This window comes from Eurytemora carolleeae, unplaced genomic scaffold (assembly GCF_000591075.1).
Source record: "Eurytemora carolleeae unplaced genomic scaffold, Eaff_2.0 scaffold170, whole genome shotgun sequence".
Classification (NCBI taxonomy): domain Eukaryota; kingdom Metazoa; phylum Arthropoda; class Copepoda; order Calanoida; family Temoridae; genus Eurytemora; species Eurytemora carolleeae.
Window position 1 is genome coordinate 185003 of NW_019396067.1, and position 6692 is coordinate 191694.

Sequence of the window (6692 nt, forward strand, 5' to 3'; positions counted from 1 at the left end):
ATATTGTAGATTTATTGCGCGGCATTTATTTCCATTTACTTCTGATATAAATCTTGTTCCCGCCATATAATAGGTTATTCTTTGGAAATATTAAGAACTTTTTATCGAAAACTGGACAGTTGGACAGTAACAAATAAAACAACATTTAAAAAATGATCTCGCTCAAATTAGTTTGACTTTAACATTTTAGGACCGATAACTGTATCCCTGGCAATTCCGAGATTGCCATCTAAATATAGAAATCTATAAATAGATTTATTAGAATCTGGCATTTTCGAGATTGCCATCTAAATATGGAAATCTTTATATATATTTGGTAGAATCTTGCAATTCCGAGATTGCCATCTAAATATAGAAAGCTTTAGATATATTTGGTAGAACCAGGAAAGTCCGAGATTGCCATCTAAATATAGAAATCTTTTAATATATTTGGTAGTACCTGGCAATTCCGAGATTGCCATCTAAATATATAAATCTTTAAATATATTTTAGAAAGATACCAGATAAAACACTTAAACCCCTGGAGGACCTGGAGAAGGTTTCAGAAGAAACACTCTTATAGTTCACAGATACCCCATTACCTAAACCCTAGGGATAGGATTAACTAAATTTATAAACAAAAGATTTGTTCATGGGGTTCCCCATGCGTTTAAAAATTTGCAATAAAGAGACTTCACGTCAAACTATAAAAATTTTAAGTTAGAGTAAAATCTTATGTTTTCAATCATAACTCCTCTTATTAAAGAGATATTAAAAAGAACAAAATTGTTTTGAATTTCTAGTCAGTAACCGAATAATTTTGTGCACAGAAAATCAAAACTAGAGGAGCTACAAGATCAAAAACTCGGACCAGTTATGTCGCATACATTTGAACTTCTCCTTCTGTCTAGTTTGCTGTGACTTTCATGTTCGATACACAGAGGTACCAGCTAAGTATATAGCTGGGTTACTTTGAGAAAAATATTTTTCGTATCTCTGCTGCACGAATGCTCAAGTCACTTTAATAGAAAATCCGTCAATTTTCCTGGAGAAAACAAGGATATCTTTATTATTCTCTTGATCAATTTGTTGAAAGGGTACCATTGTGCATTGGTTGTGTATAACATATCTGTAGATACTAATGGGTGATGCATAGAAAGTAAATTTCATGATTTAGGAAATAATTCAAATTTGTTCTTCTATTTTACTATTTATATTCACGTAATGCATGTTAACATAAATTTTATTTCTTTCCAATTATTCGAACCTTCCATATTAGCATTACAATTTAAATGCACTATATACAGGGTTATACACAAAACATGAGACTTTAGGAAGGCCGATATGAAGCACACTAAACTAAGCTAGTGGGGTAGGTGTAATAGGCCTATGACAGGCCGGGCACTGTAAAAAGTCTGGCAGCGCCATCAAAGTTGAAACCGAGCCGGCATAGGATATAGGGTGGGATTGGTACTTGCCCCGCGTCACTAAAGTGGTATAAGGGCTCGGTCCGGTTCGAATTTAAATTGACCTTAGTTCACCGTGGAAGGCTCAATTTGGTTTTATGTCACACATAAATAATCTAAATGAAATAAATATCGTGTAGGCGTCTCATAATCATGAATTCTGATATCTCATCCTTAATGGGCACCTCTGTACAGTGTACACTGTAAAGAGCATGGACTACTAAATAATTATATATTTATCCTCGTAACAAACTATACAGATAGGAGAACAAAATATCAACATCAAGGTTTTATCATTGTTTACATTAACCCGAAATTAGTATATCACCAATAACTTGGTTCGTTTTTCTAAAATTTTAAGGTTTTGGACTTTTAGAACTGTGAACTTGTGAAGGTTCCAACATTTCAAAACTGTAATTAAGTTTGCTCAAATCAAATCAAATCAGAGATCAACTGTTGAGACGTCCTAAACTCTCACGCCAATCTTGTTGTATTTTTTAAAGGTACTGATCTTGATCCATCTTTGTAATCTCTGAACCTTGTCTTGATCTTGATCTATCTTTGTAATCTCTGAACCTGGTCTAGATCTTGATCTATCTTTGTAATCTCTGAACCTGGTCTAGATCTTGATTTATCTTTGTAATCTCTGAACCTTGATCTAACTTTGTAATTTCTGAACCTGGGCTTGATCTTGATCTAACTTTGAAATCTCTTAAACTGTTCTTGATCTTGATCTATCTTTGTAATTGGGTTTGATCTTGATCTAACTTTGAAATCTCTTAAACAGTTCTTGATCTTAATCTATCTTTGTAATTGGGTTTGATCTTGATCTATCTTTGTAATCTGTGAACCTGGTCTTGATCTTGATCTATCTTTGTAATCTCTGAACCTGATCTTGATCTTGATCTATCTTTTTAATCTCTGAACCTGGTCTTGATCTTGAAGTAACTTTGTAATCTCTGAACCTGGTTTTCATCTTGAACTAACTTTGTAATCTCTGAACCTGGTCTTGATCTTGAACTAACTTTGTAATCTCTGAACCTGGTCTTGATCTTGAAATATCTTTTTAATCTATGAACCTGGTCTTGATCTTGATCTAACTTTGTAATCTCTGAACCTGGTCTTGATCTTGATCTATCTTTGTAATCTCTGAACCTGGTTTTCATCTTGATCTAACTTTGTAATCTCTGAACCTGGGCTTGATCTTGATCTATCTTTGTAATCTCTGAACCTGGTTCTGATCTTGATCTAATGTATGTTCAGTGAGGAGTAGAGGACTAATGATCCTTACTCCGTCTATATAAAGATTTTATATTAGCTTTATCGTTCTATATCTTTGTATCATTGTATAATTGTATCATTGTATCATTGTATCATTGTATCATTGTATCATTGTATCATTGTATCATTGTATCATTGTATCACTGTATCATTGTATCATTGTATCATTGTATCATTGTATCATTGTATCATTGTATCCTTGTATCATTGTATCATTGTATCATTGTATCATTGTATCAATGTATCATTGTATCATTGTATCATTGTATCATTGTATCACTGTATCATTGTATCATTGTATCATTGTATCATTGTATTATTGTATCACTGTATCATTGTATCATTGTATCATTGTATCATTGTATCCTTGTATCCTTGTATCATTGTAGCATTGTATCATTGTATCACTGTATCAATGTATCATTGTATCACTGTATCAATGTATCACTGTATCATTGTATCATTGTATCATTATATCATTGTATCAATGTATCACTGTATCATTGTATTATTGTATCAATGTTTCACTGTATCATTGTATCATTGTATCATTATATCATTGTATCAATGTATCACTGTATCATTGTATTATTGTATCAATGTATCATTGTATCATTGTATCATTGTTACACTGTATCATTGTATCAATGTATCACTGTATCATTGTATTATTGTATCACTGTATCATTGTATCATTGTATCACTGTATCATTGTATTATTGTATCAATGTGCCAACGTATTATCGTTTTCTCCTCATAAAAACATAGTTCACAAAAAAACATAATTTTATTTTATTTTAATAATTTTTCTTGAAGACTATAGTGTATTGTATATATTTACTATATACTATGCATGTTATAGTTATTTACAGGGGCGTGCAAGGGGGCTGGTTGCACGCCCCCCCCCCTTACTTTGCTCAGAACTAGCTATAATTATCATCAAATTCTAGTTTGCTATCAAAGTCAAATTTAAGGTAAAGCTAAGTTAAAAGTATAATAATAAAACAATGTTAAATGTACATAAAATATCATCAAAGTCAAGCTAAAATGACTAGTTTTAAAACAAAATTATCAATATTTTCGTTGCGGGGGGGGGGGGGAGGGGGGTCGTCCACGAATCATTTTTCTCTTAAAGGGAGTGACCGGTTATGTAAGGTAGTTGAACTGAGTATGCAGTATTGTGGAAAACTTCTTTCGGATTCTTTTGAGACATATTATTAAACTGTTTAAAGATCTGTAAATCCTGAGTTTGAGCGCAAATTCGACGTTCAAAACTCCTCCTCTGGGGGTGGATACGTTTTCAGAATTAGTTTTTTAAAATTATTAAATAACGACTACATAAAATGTAAAAAAGTTCTACAATAAACTACAGACGTCATGTATAGGAACATGTTGAGAAAATAAAAATTAATCTAATCGAAAAAATAAGTAATCTTGTTCAATTATTAGTTTCTATTTTTTCATTGTTCTGGTTTCTCATTATTCACAAAGATTTTCTGCAGATTTTCTAGAATTATTATTGAAAAGACGACATTTAAAGAATTTGAAGAAATCTGCGAATTAATTCAAAGAAAATAAGAAATTCAATATAATAATGAAAACGAAATAATCGATTTTAGCATTGATTTATTGACAAATTTCTTTTGAAAAATATGTTCCCACCCATCTAATTAGATTACTGTATAATTTTAATTTTATTTTTCGTCGTCGTTATTTAATAATAAAAAAAAACTAGTTCTGAAAACGTATCCACCCCCAAAGTAGGAGTTTTGAACGTCGAATTTGAGCTCAAACTGATCTTAAAAAAGTTTAATATGTCTCAAATGAATCCGAAAGAAGTTCTCCACAACACTGCATACTCAGTTTAAGTACCTTACATAGCCGGTCACTCCCTTTAAAGGCCGTTTTATCCTTCGAAATGTATTGAAATTTACTCGGTTCCTTTTCCATTAAAAGAAAATTAAACATTACTTTATTTTATTTTTTTTTAAATCCGCAATTCTATCTATGAACATGCGAAGTTCCTTCCGTTCTGTTCCATAAAACGTAAAAAATAAAATATATATCAAATTTGTTGAAAAGATTTGGAAAACAGCTCATTTTCGAATTTTAGGCATACTTGTGAAGAGGGGCAAATACAGGAGTTAAGTGAGGGGGTGCTTGATTTATTTCGTAACAAAAAAATCCGGATTTAGGAACAAAAAGAACAATTTTAAGATAGATATTTTTCCTGTTTTGCACTATACGTTTTCTTTCCCTTAAGTGCTATTGAGAAGCTATTCTGAAATCTCAGGGGGGTGCGAAAGTCCTGCCGCCCCCCTTTGTATCCGTCCCTGCTTGTGTTAAGCTTAAAACTACATTTAAGAGCAAAATGTTTTAACGACGATCGAGTCTCTCATTTACGGACATTGTACCTAGTACTTACTAAAACACTTCTTAGTACGATGTAACGACGTTAAGTGGGCGTAAAAGCTTAACAGACTTTTTTCACTTTTTTTCAGAGACACTGCATGTGGAGATGAAAAAGGATAAAACATAGACATTGACACATTCGACACATGTATTAAAAAAATGACGCTGAGTCCTATGAGATTTTCGAAATGTTGTCTAACCTAATAATTCTATCTTTTATATTGAAGGAAATATTTAAAATTTAAATTTTGATGTTTATACTTGATTTATTGGAAGCTGCACAAAGAAACTTATTTTTTTTTAACAAACTAAAATTTTCCAATCCGTATATATTTGCAACCGGATGGTGTAAATCTTTGATATTTCAAATTTATTGATTAAAAATATTCCATGAAATATATTTAATCAATATTGTCTACGCCATCGAGGTTGCAAAGGTTTAGGGATTAGAAAATCAGAGTTTGCGACAAAAGCTCAGCTTCTTTCTCCATATCTCCGGCCCAATTCTAAAGGTGCAAAAATGGTCTAGCCCATGCGTTTTAGAGTATTTTTATTAGAGAAACTTCAACCTCATACAGAGCGTCCCATATCATATTAGATTATCTCTAATCTTTAACGACAAAATAAACCCTTAATACTCGAAGAACTTATCATTTTCCGCAAGAAAATTCTTATATAAGCCTTATGTTATTTTTCAAATTGATTTATTCGAATTAAATTTTCTTGTTATAGTCCCGAAAATCGCAATTTAGACCCGTTGACGGTCTAATATGATGTGGGACACCCTGTAGACGAGAACAATTATTTTGACAATGTGACGAAAATATGCAATGAAGTCACCGCTCACCGGTACACTGAATCACAATCCAGTCACAATTCACTTATTTTTCGTGTTTATTGGGCCACCTCATATAAGATGAATTGAAAAAAGGTATACAGTGAGAACTGAACACTTTGAAATAGAAAGACGTTTTTAAAGTAATGATCAATTGTATTTGATTTTTGCTGTGTGAGCTGTGTAACATGATGGAGGGAGTCCAGAGTTCCTCAAATAGTAATCACCGCCACCAAAATCTGTTTTGCGGCAAGCGCGCTCCTCAATTGGTAATCTCCACCACCTCAATTAGTAGATGGTGTATTTTTGGACCTACGCCCATCACCCTCTACTGCCCATCCGACCTACAAGCACGGTTTTAACAGCTGTGGTAGGTCCAATGCACTGTAGGTCGGATGGGCACATTAAAAACAGCATATTGGTGCATCCGACCTTATACTTATAAAGCTGTCGCTGGGACACATTAGTATCTGATGGGCCTTTTTCGTAGGTCGGATGGGCATTTTTCGTAGGTCAGATGGGCACTTTTCCTAGGTCGGATGGGCATTTTTCGTAAGTCGGATGGGCATTTTTCGTAGGTCGAATGGGCATTATTCTTAGGTCAGATGAGTATTTTTTGTAAAGGGTTATGTCGTCTTATTTCTAATCAACCAATCTTGAAATAAAAAGAAAATGTTTTGCGGCATTCTCAGATTACAGCCAAACCCAACCTTGCCATG